Here is a 13,623-nt window from a genome sequence, read left to right as displayed (position 1 = left end):
TTCGCCAAATCACTCACGCAAACCCGACCTCGACCGCTATCCCAAACAAAAACAAAGAATTATCACTCCCTAATCCATGTAAGAATCCGAAGAGCTAGCTGAAAGAACTACCCCCTAGGCCTAACGGGGGAGCCGCCAGACCTAGACAAAGCCGGTACGTTTCCTATTCCTACCAAAATTCAAAATTTGCGCCCCTACTCCATGCAAAAGAAAACACTTCAAAACACTAGCTAATAAAGATAAAAGAGTACTTAGCTACAAGCGAAGTCGCTGAAGCCTCGTCCACAGGAGCGTCCGCGAGCTACGACCAACCACCACGGCAGCGCCTCCAGACTACAGTGTACTAGATAGGGGCAGTGTGTTCACACGGCGCCCCGCGCCACGCACCGCTTTGAAGCCGGGAGCGTAGACAGGTCCCGGATGTATGCGGCGGCGCTGCAGTCGCACGGGCTGTACGGACGCGTTCTCCGAGTGTTGCGGCCAGTAGCAGCGTGCTTGCCATGTGCTTGCTCTGAAGGGCTCTGAAGGAATTCCTCGAGTTTCTGTCTCGTTGGGAGTCGCATGCAAAATGATTGCCATTTGTTGGGCATGTTGGTAGCCTGACTTGGAAATCATATTTAGCGCCAGCGAACTAGGACAGAAGGGAAACGACACCACAATGCGCTAACTTCAACTTCATGTTCAGTAAACACTATTTAACTGTGCATGGGTTAAATAGGTGGGTGTTCCCTGAAAATCAAGCTGTTGAAGTTAGCGCATTGTGGTGTCGTCTCTCTTATGTCCTTCTTCGCTGGCGCTAAATATGCTTTCCATTGCAATTAAAAGGACTTTGCGGCTTGAGCCAGTCGACGGGAGATAGGCTCCGTGTGACATTGTACAGCACTTTGGCTCTGTTAGAATACTTGGAAGGAGAGGGTTTTAAATACCTATTGACATTTAGACTAAGCCAATAAAAGTTGGAGAACTTCTTGTGTGGTAGTCGTGCGGATCCAACGATCATCCAACGCCGTCTCAATTTTTTATTGATGTGAGTTGCCTTTTTATATATTGGTGAAGGCGATGCAAACAGGGAACACAGAAGTCAGTAAATATTTGGTATCGCTACTTCACTCACCTGATAATTCTGACAAGGAAGGGGACGTTGCGTAACAATTGACGAGTTAGTTTAAGCTGGAAATCTGACGCTGGTAGAGCAAAGGCTAAACAATACTCCGGCAGAGCACCGGGCTTATGTGGAGGAAAGGAGTGAAGACCGCCTCATCCATTATATATGGCAGGGTATCTCGCGCAGAAATTTTTTATTCGCAAGAAATGTGAGGACTGCCGCTCTCTTCTTTTGCAGAACTCTAGTGTCAGTAGCAGCCTCAAAATTCACGACATTTGTGACAGGGGTGGACTGCTGTATCCCTCCAAGTTGCTTTTCGAAGCACTAAAGAAACTTGAGGGAATATATTTACAACCTTCTTCAGCAAAAGGAGCTTTGCAGCGACAGCATAGTTGATGTCATGATTCTAGTGAAAGCTTTAAATTTGGCTATATATATAGCTTAAAATTACATGCTGATAATTTCACATCAACAGTTGTGCGGCTTTATGTCCTAACAAGGCTGCACTTTCACGTTAAAGGTGTTAATCAGTGAAGAGAAGCACCACCAAAAAAGAAATTGCACTTTATAGTTAGCTACACTGTTCTTAGCAGGCTGGTGCAACATATGTATGCGGACACTTTGTGTTTTTCTTCTGAATGCACAACTTCTTCTGGTGCATTCAAAAAGCTAACTTTGTGAATATAATTAAAATGAATTAAGTAATTTATTTGCGCATTATAATTCCGCTGTAGGTCTCCGTTGTTTGGGTAGGAATGTACTTACTTGCACTGTTTTTCTGTGTTTTGGCATGCTGTGTGTAGTTTTGCAGAGATCCCTTTTACTTGGCGTCATTCCTACCTGTTTAATTCGTTCCATAGGAATGTAGGATGTCGGTGTGTCTCATACTCGCACATGAGCCTCACATTCGGGAACACTTCATGATGTAAATAAAAAAAATCACGAATAAACTGTGCAAATGTAGTTGCGGGGCGCTCGCGAAACCGAATGAAAGAACGAGGGACAAATGTTTATCGCGAAAGAAACTAAATGACAAGCAGGGAAGCTCTTTAGCTTTGGGCTATGTACGTACATATTGTTTTGCCTTCTCTCCTACAACAGCGGCTGAGGAACTAAGCGCTTGATGTTGGCTCGCGGATGCCGCGGCCGCTTTTTTATGAATGCGAACCGCAATAGAAAATGTGCGCACCTGGAATCCGAGTTAGTTTAAATCAATTCGATGTCCTCAACTATGGCGTTATTTGCAGCCGACTTTTCCGTTCGAATAATTTCTAGTTACGTGGCAGCGTGGCTCAAAACAAATTTAACGGCTTCACGCCACTACTTCGGTGTCTGCAAAACCTTTGCTGTTAGGTTAATAAATGTGTCTAATGGGCGTTGAGATGCGCTAGGAGTGCACATACAATTCATCTCTTATATGAAGTGAGTTTCGGGGATGCATCTTAACACCCGCCGATGATTTGCACGTCTATTTGATTGCGACAGAAAATGATTATCAAAATATCAGCATGCAGTGCTGGCGCTGCGCCGTACGTTCCGTACAGGATGGATGGATGGATGGATGGATGTTATGAGCGTCCCCTTTGGAACGGGGCGGTGGCTTGCGCCACCATGCTCTTGCTACTATGCTGCCTAATATCCTACCTAGGTTAACCAATGAGAAAAAATAACACACTATGAACTACCACGTACAAATTTTCTGATACCCTATTGCGAACTGTGCTTCTGTACGTCTCCGTCCTTTGTCGTTTCCCTACTTTTCTTCCACCAATCCTCCAATCGCCTCTTACTGATGTCTATTGCGGACCTGTTTGCTTTACCACTGCTCCCGCTGAACCCGAGGGCTTCAAGGAGGCCAGTGGTGCCTAAATCGACCGCTGGATAGATGTCTTCAAATTCTAATAAAATATGCTCCGTCGTTTCCCTAGCTTTACCGCAGCAAGCACATGCTTCTTCTTCCTTCTTATATCTCGCTTTATACGTGCGTGTTCTAAGGCATCCCGATCTGGCTTCGAAAAGTAATGAGCTTCCCTTTGAGTTATCATAAATGGTTTCTTTCCTAATTTCGTTTTTTCCCCTTAAGTAGTTACTCATGGCAGGTTTCTTTTCCATTGCCGCCACCCATGAGATTAATTCAGCCTCTCTGACTTCCGCTTGAGCTTCTTTGTTGCTGTGTTGCCCACCCCACAGGCCGCATACTTGCTGGTAAGCTTCCTAGTTCTTTTCCTCCACTGTGAATCAATGTTTTGCCTGTACAGATACCTGAACACTCTCCCAGCCATTTACTTTCTTCCACATTCCTCAGCCGTTCTTCATACTCAATTTTACTGCGAGCTTCCCTCACTTCAAAACTAGTCCAGCCCATATCCCCCTGCACAGCTTCATTTGTAGTCTTCCCGTGAGCACCCAATGCGAGGCGACCCACTGACCTTTGGTTCCCGTCGAGTCCTGATTGTACCCCTGATTTAAAGCAAACAACCGCATTTGCAAAAGTAAGTCCTGGAGCCATTACCCCTTTCCACATACCTCGGAGGACCTCGTACCTATTGTGTCCCCATAGCGCTCTGTGCTTCATTATGGCTGCATTTCTCTTCCCCTTGACTCTTATGGTTTTTTCCTGTGTTTCCATATATCCGTCGCCTTCGTTTATCCATATATACCAAGGTATTTATATTCTGTTACCCGAGGTATTTCTTGGCCCTGTATCTCCACTGTCTGTTCACTGTTTTCATTGAATACAATAACACCTGATTTTCTAACACTAAATTTCAAACCTAAATTGTTGCCTTCCTGTCCACAGATATTAGCCAGACGTTGCAAATCACTTTGCTTGTTTGCGAGCAACACAATGTCGTCCGCATAAAATAAACCTGGGAGTTGCTGCTCTATTACTGTACCTGCCTGTTTGTATGAGAGATTAAACCCGATATTACTCCTTCTAGCGCCCTCTCCATCCTCACCATGTACATCATAAACAACAGCGGGGATAAAGGGCACCCCTGCCTCAGTCCCTTGTTGATATGAACTTTCTCCGCGCTCCTCATCCCTTCCCATTCAACGCAAACAGTATTTTCTAGGTAAATCTCTCTCAAAAGCTGTATACAATCGTTACCTAAGCCTTCGCCTTCCAGAATATCCCACAAAATGCTGCGGTCTACGCTGTCGTATGCTCCTGTAATGTCCAAAAAGGCCACATACAACGGTCTGCTTTCTGCTTTTGATATTTCAATACACTGAGTAAGAACAAACAAGTTATCATCCAAACGCCTACCTATTCTAAAGCCATTCTGAAGCTCTCCCAAAATGTCATTATTTTCTGCCCATGCTTGAAGCTTTAATTTGATTGCCTGCATTGCTAGCCTGTATATTACCGATGTAATGGTCAACGGTCTATACGAGTGAATTCTGTCTCTCTCCCCCTTACCTTTATAAATTAAATTCATTCTACTTTGTCGCCAACTGTCTGGTATTCGTCTCTTTTAAAGTTTTTTCAACTGCTTTCACGAGAGCTTCCTTACTTTTTGGTCCCAGTTCATTTATCAGCCTAACGGGAACCTCGTCTAGCCCTGTGGCTGTGCGCTTAGGAATTTTCTCTTCCGCTTTCTTCCAGTTTAAATTTGTAAGCACTAGCTACTTTCCCCCTTGGGTCTCTTTCATGCTCTTTTTTTCTTCAAATACTACCTCGTCCTTGCCTTGGAAAGATTCGGCTGTTACTTTTTGGATGTAATTTATTGCTGCTTCTCCTTCCAGTCTGTTTTCATCTTCGTCTAGGATATGTTGTTGTATTGTTGTTGATTTCCTGCCTAATAATTTTATGTGATTCCAAAATATTCTAGGTGCGGCCTTCTTTTTCTCACGTATTTCTGACAACCAACTTTCACTTTCACCTTTTAATTTTGCTTGCACCAGTATTTGAACCATAGACTTTTTCTCCCGGTATATTTCCCATTTACCGGTTACTTCATCCTGTGGCAACTGCGCCTTCTTTGCCTGCCTTCGCTCTCGAGATGCTTTCTGTCTTTCGGCGATCGCTTCTCGTATCTCCTTGTTCCACCAGCTTTTCGGTTTCTTTTTTCCTTTCCAATGAACGTGTTGTTTCTCTTTCCGTATTTCTGTCGTTACTACACTTAGAAGCTCACCATATTCCCACCCCTTACTTGGCGACTTGTCAATTTCTTCCTCCACTCTAGTGACTATATTTGCTATTTGTTCAGCGTTCAAATTTGGGCTGGCCATTTTGCTTTCGTTGCTCTCTTTCCCAACTACATATCCCATTTTCAAAATGATGCGTTTATGGTAACTCCCTATGCTGCTAAACCCTTCCTCATCGATGACCATTTCTCTCAACTTATCATGAATTCCTTCTGTCATCAGACAGTAATCAATGGTCGATTGCCGGTTTCCCACTTCCCACGTGATCTGTCCTTCACACTTAGGCCCTGTATTCACGATCACGAGGTTATGTTGCTCGCAAAGGTCTAGCATTGACTTCCCGTTATTGTCGGTATAGCCATCTAAATCCTGTATGTGGGCATTCATGTCACCTAATAGGACTATCTCAGCACCATTCCCGAAACCCCTAATATCAGCGCTTATGCATTCCACTAACTCTTTATTCTTCTCTGTGCAATTTATTCCGGTCCACAAATACGTAACTCCAAGCCAAGTTTCTTTCCCACTCATTGTACCTGATAACCAAAGATGCTCTTGACATTGTGAATTTACTCTTTTCCATTTGGCTCCCTGATGGATGAGCATTCCGACTCCCCCTCCCTTTCTTTCCGACTTAGTTCTGTTGCACCCTTCCCATACATAATTCTCAATAACTGGCGGCTCTTCTGAGTCTCTAAGGTGCGTTTCTGTAACCGCATACACCCCTATTTGTTCTCTATGTAACTGCTCCTCCTTAGCCGATGTTCCTACAGCGCCATCTCGTGCTATCTACATGAAGCGCCTCAGCGGCGAGCATAGAGTTATTATACTGACTCTAGAGGACAAGCTACCCATAGGGCCCATGCATTAAAATCGGGAACCGCAAGAGCGCCGCCATGTTGCTACGCGCCGAGGTTGCCAGCTCCTGAGACGCTTGCTAGACTTAGTGACAGTAGTCAGTTTTAATCCGGCAACAGTAGCAGCGTAGCAGCATGGCGTCTCGCTTGTAGTGTTGTGATGTGTGCGTGCAGCCGTGTGTTTGGGCTTTATAATCTATGTTGCGGGATGGTGTGGGTGTGGTCCATGTTGGCCGTACAGCTGGCAGTTATGCAACCGAGGGATGATCCTGTTCAATTTTCCGGCGGTATGCGGTTTTCAGCGGTCACGTCTGTTGCAGGAGTGTCACTCGACGACGTTACGAGCTCGAAGCTGTGGTCAGATTCCTCGTTGGCGTTCCGTAATTCTCATCGCACGGGCGCGGTATTCCTCGTTGGCGTTCCGCAATTCTCATCGCATGGTCGCGGTATGTTGCAAAAGCCGCTTTCGCGATCTGTCGTCGTGACGATAGATCGGGTTTTTTATTATTATAAGTAATGATCCAGCTGTAGGGCACATGTAACCGACAAACGGAAGTCTCAGGAGAGCACCTGAGATGATAGTAGAGCGGGCGGCGCAGGAACTCCAGGGCACCCGAGGGACAGTGGGGGGATCAAAGCTCGAAGCAGAACGGTACGTAGGTTGGGGCCGCCGAGGCAGGTGTGTGCCAGGGAGTGTTCGCACGGACAGCTCCCCTGGCACGCGCAGCCATGCCTCGCAAGGTCGAGATACTTTAAAGGCACCTGCGCCCATGATCTTTCTTTTGCCTCGGCGCAGTGAACACGATTAACGAGAATAATGTGGAGGGCATCCGGTGCAGTCGCGAATGCATCATGACAATTGTAGCTCGCGTCGCCTGGCGTCTGTAGTAATATCAGAGTTGGTTGTATGAACTTTATGCATAATACGTTTTGTTAAGGTACCTTAACGGAATGGGTCTAGAGGACGGTGTTGGTACATTTTTTCGTACCGCCTTAATCCTATACCCCCACTACAAACACACACATACCCCCTTTTTTATGTATACATACATTTCCTTGCCATGACGGATCATAGCCTCCTTTATTTTTGAAAAATAGAGGAGGCTACCCAAGTAACCACGGATATCCGGGCGACGTCCGACGGACGTCCTTTCTGGATATTCGGGATGTCCGTGGGATATCCATGAATGTCCGACGTACGTCCGAGGGACGTCCCTGGGGAATCCAAAGGTAATCGCTTTGGCATCCGTAGTACGTCCGACGCGGACATCCAGCATGGACATTCAGGGGACGTTCAGGATATATATATATATATATATATATATATATATATTTATATATATATATGTGTGTGTATGTGTGTGTGTGTCTTCCCGGGGATATTCCAGATATACACATGCCTTGAAGCGACAGTAGTGGCCGGGACACATTCAAGCACCGGACCATTATATATACATATATTACATTGGTCTAATGCTTGAATGCATTCTTGTTTTAAATAAACGAGAAATGAACTTACACCAACTTCCAAATACAATTAAACGTTTATTGTCACCTTATACATATACATAAAAAGACCAATAAGCAGATATATGCGTACTGTTCAAAGAACAAATAAATACACGGATAAAGAAGAAAACTTGCAATTTCAATAGCACAACACAAGGTAGAGAACAGCAGAACAAAAAATACTTATTGCCCACCCTGCTTTGACATTTGTGTTTGCAGCATGGAATAAAAAGAAAGCAAAAATACATCAATTAGCATTATTAAGCAGCGAAAGCAACAGAAATGACATGAAGGAATTAATCTTGACTACATCACTTCACTAGCACTCTGCGACACGGGCACAAAAAATGACATTAACTGGCTAATGCCTTAAACTTTAATGTCATTCGCGGGGTGCCACACGGACATGCTTAATGGTATTGCAGCTTAAATGTTATTCGCGACGTAGTGCGTTCTCGTAAGTCAACTTGCCGTCAAATGCGTACTCTCGTTCCCAATGTCTCCACATTCTGACGTGGCTAAACGAACTATTAGTGAAGAACAATCAATATATTCTTCATTTTCTTTAAACAATAGCTCTTTCTCGTGGCGTAGTGCGTTCTTACAATTATTAAAACTCACTTGGCCATCGAATGCGTACTCTCGTTTACAATGTCCCCGCCGTGGCCGTAGTGACCATATTCTCACGATATTAAACAAACTTGTAGATAAAAACAACTAATATATTCTTCACTTTTTTAAAAGGAGCTTTTTATTTTTCGTAGAGATCAGCAGGCGATCTTGCTGCTACTGACGGCTACAGCTCTGATCATGAGCGCATTAGCCAGGAGAAGCTCTTTGCCAGGAGAATCAAAAGGGCGCCAATGAAGAGTCCGCGGTAGCTAAAGAAAAATGTAGACTCCGGGGTCCTGCTTACCAGAAAACCCGCATTGACTTGTGCGTACACCTCTCCTAACGGATCCTGTTCCGTTCTCACAGCGAAGTGAACCATCCGAAGCGTCACGTAGAGTATATCCATCAGGGAAACAAGGCACATTGTCCTTAGTGAGCGTAGTGTCACAACCACCGTCCTGAACTTCCGATGTCGCCTCGGTGCAGCGACCAACATCACAAGGCGTACAAATGTTTGCAGGGACAGCCCGACCGCACATGTTAATGCATGCGTGCGGGGTATACGCGCCACTGCACAGTTCTAGACTTGCGAATTCTCGAGCTGTTGACTGCTGCCTGCCGGTGCGAGATCCGAAGTCCTCGAATATCGTCTTTGTTTCCAGCGACGCTCTTTTTTCGCGCGTGCGGCTTCTCCCGCAGTCTAGGCATCCTGGCACCTGTGAAGAAAACACATTTCAATACCCAAACGAATTAAAAAAGAAATCGATGTAGCTGTCATACCTTGGTAGCTGAGTAGGAGACTTCGGCAGGCACGGAAGGTGACAAACGCTGCTCCGCTGCCCTAAAACGATCGCAGAATGAAAAAATGGCGTGGCGACGATGGCTAGAGCTTGGATTGGATTGGATGACTGCAGCGTTCTGTTTTGCCAAGGTTCTAACACTTCCACGTGCATCTACGCAAACATAAATAGGTTTTTAAAATATTCTATTATTACACAGTTAAATATTTACTTATTCTGGGAATATTCGGTATCTGATTTTCGAGTTTTTTTAGTTTCTGCTAAAGCTGTCGGCGCCAGAATAACATAGCCTTTGAGATTACTGTCAATGCATGGCGGCTCTGACGCATTATAGCTTTCGTAATCGCTTTCAACGCATGCAGCCACCAAAAGCGTAGCCTTTGAGATTTGTTTTTGTTACCTATAATGATATTATTGTATGCACAATTGAACACTGCAGACAACTTCCTGTTTTAAGAAACCAGCCAAAAACAGGCGCACACAGGAAACATACGAGAAGACAGGAAAGAGGCTGGAAGAGGCCTGTCTTGTGTATGTTTCCTGTGTCCGTCTTTTTTTTTTTTGCTGGTTTTTTTCTTAATACAATGCACCAACTAGCCCAACAACGTGTTTTACTTCCTGTTCCAATTATAAACCTGAACGTACATGTTAGGAGGTCAGGACCAAAACTCTATGATCAGGAACTTTTCATAATGAGGGGTAACTTGAGTGCTTGGCTCTAGGTCGAATAAGTGGCTTCAAATGGGCGCTTATATATTCTGCTAGTCATCCACAAGCATTTTTTTAAAGCAAACTACAAATTGTTTGTATGACCCACCGATAGAAAAAAAATCGTATTTTAATACTGCGATGTTAAAGTGGGCAGAATTTATATCAAGTTGGAAATATATTTATTTTGCTTTGAAAAAAAGAATGAACTGTGTCCGATAGAGAACAAAAATAAACAGATATAATATGAACAAACTAAAATTTCCGGCAATATATTTATGCTAGTTTATATATAACTCACTAGTGTATATCCTGGGCATGCCTATTTATGGACAGCCAGCGGACGTTCAAAATGGGATGTCCCATGGACATCCCGGTGGGATGTCCTTCGAACATCCAAACAGGATATGGACTTTTCATGTACGTCCCACGGACGTCCGTGTTGGATATCCGGATGGATGGACGTTGGGACTTATGGTGGACGTCCCACGGATATCCGTGGTTACTTGGGTATGGACCGATTGACCAGTTCAAGTTGTCAACTTGTCAGTAACTGTCGTAGGAATCACTGTAATAAACACAATTCCGCGATCAGATTGTTTACTTTCATTTTTTGTTGTAACACTGAGGACTACATAGAACTTTATTTTGTATATGTGAGATAAGTATGTGGATATCACGAGCTTAAGCCAATGTGCGATACACAGACAAAGCAGCTGCTACAACATGAACTGCATTGAGGGCCACACAACACATGCGTAATTAAAGGTGCAAAATATAGGGGGAAGCTTCAAAATACGCTCTGTAGCACTGCAAAGTATAACATATATTGTATGTGTACAATAAATGTTCAAAAATACAATGCATCAATGTCCCATTCGCCTTCAAGTTTATTATGAAGTTCAAGTTTACTGAAGTTTATTATGAACATATGTACAACAGGTATCTACTAACACACCCGCAGTCAAGGTGGCTGTTCGAGGTGTGCTGGCTGCCTCAGTGTAAGAAAAAGAAATTGGGTAAATGTCGACACCAGCGCCACTGCTTCTTGCCTCTGACCTGCACGTGCCTCTGTGGCATCTTTGTGCACAAGTGTGCTGGCGTGGCGAGGCGTAGGAGTCATCCGAGAGAAAGAGTATTGTTTACATGGAGAAGTGGCTGTTCACATTGCCTGTCACTTTCCCTCAAATGTTTCCTTGGCGACTAGGGTGACACACCCGCAGTCAAAGTGGCTGTTCGAGGTGTGCTGGCTGCCTAAACGAAAGAAAAATAAAGAAATTAGATGAATGTCGATACCAGTACTATTGCTTCTTGCCTCTTACCTGCATTTGCCTCCACGGCCTCTTGGCTTGCGGAGTCTGTTTGAGGGAGCTGCTGTGGCTAGGCGTAGGCATTGTCTAAGCAAAAAGAAAAGGCCATTTAAATGGGGAATTATGGAAATAAATGCAGTTATTATGTCTGCTTCTTGCACTCTTCTTGCCTAAATGTTTTCAAACATAGTGTCCAGAACACACCAGCACTTTGACTGCTTCTGCTTTTTACCTGCAGGTGTTGCTGCGAGATCCTTAGTATGGCTGCGTGCAGCATTGTAACACTTGGTGGAGGCATTTGAAGTGGTAGCCAAAAATATAAATAATCATCCATGTCTGCACGAATGCTTTCAATTTCTAAATGCAGTGGTAACTATCACTATTGGTGCAAGGCCCCCCCACATCTATTCGGCAAGTGCCATAGCTCGAAACTGAATTCTTCTTTTAGTGTTTCACAAGGCATCTGATATGTCCACATTAGATGTGATGTGTTTGTTTTTATCTATCCCAGTGTGGAAAGAGCATCATTAAATGGCTGAAGTACTATAGCGCCAAACAGACGACACAAGAAGAAGAGACACGGACGAGCGCTTATGTCCGTGTCTCTTCTTCTTGTGTCGTCTGTTTGGCGCTATAGTACTTCAGTAATATGCACCAACTAGCCTAACAAAAAGTTCTGCTGGAATATCATTAAATGTTTTTTTTATTTATGCGTGTCTTGTTTTTTGGTTTATTTCTGAATTTATCATGATGCTAAAGTGACTTATGTAATGACAATCAGCTTTTGTTTTGCAGAAAAACAATGCATTTCCTGACCCATTGTTTGACATCCCCTCACTCGCATAATTTTGCAGAGTATTCTACCTATATTGACTTGCTTGACCTCCACTAAAGAGTCTTGCATTTTCAAATACGACTCTTTCCTTAAAATCATTCGACACTTCTCATAATTTCTGTACCTAGGGCTTCTGATACTCTGCAGTCACCATTTTTGCTTGTTTCTGACTAGAAATATCTTCTTTAATTTAGAGCTAAAATTTTACTTTTGGAACACATGGAAGGGCTTGCCATTGCATATCTGCATAAAAGGGAAACATGCTTCATTAAACATTTGCAAAATCCAATTGAAGATTGATGAATGCAGCTTGCAGTGTGATATGACTGAATGAGCCATAAAAGTAACTCATCTCACTTGGAAAATGAAAGCACATATTAGTGTGATGCACAAGATACGTTACACTAACATGGTGGGTTCTCTTGCTTATACAGCAAAATAATCGGTGCGCGAGAAAAAAATTATTTTTGCATAACCCTTGTACACACTGACTTAAGGAAAATGAGCTGGAGCTGTCCACATGATGTACTTATTTTACCTGCGAGTATGGTCAACAAAAATGTGTCCCAGCTGCTTAGTGGTATTCGGGATTATGTCAGTATTGCATATGTGCCTGTTGTCGAAAATAATTGAATTTTGAAAATGCTCGCAGGGATATGATGTGCATATCTGCAGATTATGGATACATGTAAAAGACTCAGCATCAAGTGCAAGTGAACGGTCCCACAGGCCCGGAGTCGATCATGCAAATAGATTCGCTGCACAAATTTGTGACCAGAAAAGATATTCCACATGAAATGGCATGCAAGGAAGTGTTGAAAATATTGTACAGTTAATAAAACGCCTAAGCTAATAATATGTGGGTTGACGCACTCGTTATGCAAAACGGAGGTGAGGCGTGCAGACAGGACACAAGAGTAGAGTATTTACAAGCAAACAACACGAGCGCCGCCCACTTCTCTCTTGTGTCCTGTCTGCACGCATCACCTCTTTTTTGCATAATGAATCTTTACGAACTAGCTCAGCTTTCTGTCGTTCTAAGTCTCGATGCACTCGATTTCGGCCGCATTAGGCACTCGCCTCTTGATTACTTCGTCGCACAGAAATACTCGGCATCAGGCTATTTTTCCGCTGTGGCCTTTGTAGAAGCATGATTGTTCAAACTGCAACAATTAAACAGATTCTTTGAGTTGCTTGTGGCTTCGCCAGTACAATTCCGGTGGGCTGGTCCGCCTGTCCAGCAATTTCCTACTGAAGGGAAACCTGCAAATAAATACACCGCTCCGCATGCAGAAAAATGCTCTACTGTGACGCTTCTCAAACGATTGTGATGTACCACAAGAGCTGCCTACTCGCGTAATATTCTCAACAAGGAGATACATTCGTTTACTTACATGTGAAGGTATATGCCAGACCACTTCGGGGCTTCGGTGGCACATAAGGCCCGAGTGTGCCATAGCGTCCGATGTCGACGCGCGATCGCATTTCAAACCTAAACGAAACTACTACGCATCCAAAAAACAGATTCGAAACCGAAATTCGCGTCATCCTTTATTGCATGAATGCGTACATCGTGATTTACATAAGTCACGGACTTAGCGATCGCTTTCTGTAAGCTTAATATTAACGTACCACCTTCATAAAGCCATCAGGTATGCGTTTTTAGATGACAAAGTATAAGGTGACCTGTACTTGTTCTCAGCTCTTTCAATAGTAATTGCGCTGGCCACATTGA

General features: G+C 43.8%; 1 long non-coding RNA gene across 1 annotated transcript; it reads right to left on the bottom strand.

Moving 5' to 3' along the window:
- Positions 1-7,639: 7,639 nt before the first annotated feature.
- Positions 7,640-9,130, bottom strand: LOC135907108 (uncharacterized). The gene is made up of 2 exons (XR_010565898.2): positions 9,016-9,130; positions 7,640-8,951 (listed from the first exon to the last, which is right to left on the bottom strand). It is a non-coding gene; the product is annotated as an uncharacterized lncRNA (long non-coding RNA).
- Between the last annotated feature and the right edge of the window lie 4,493 nt (positions 9,131-13,623).

The sequence above is a fragment of the Dermacentor albipictus genome, chromosome 7 (genome assembly GCF_038994185.2).
Source record: "Dermacentor albipictus isolate Rhodes 1998 colony chromosome 7, USDA_Dalb.pri_finalv2, whole genome shotgun sequence".
Classification (NCBI taxonomy): Eukaryota; Metazoa; Arthropoda; class Arachnida; order Ixodida; family Ixodidae; genus Dermacentor; species Dermacentor albipictus.
This window is presented reverse-complemented; position numbering and strand designations above follow the sequence as displayed.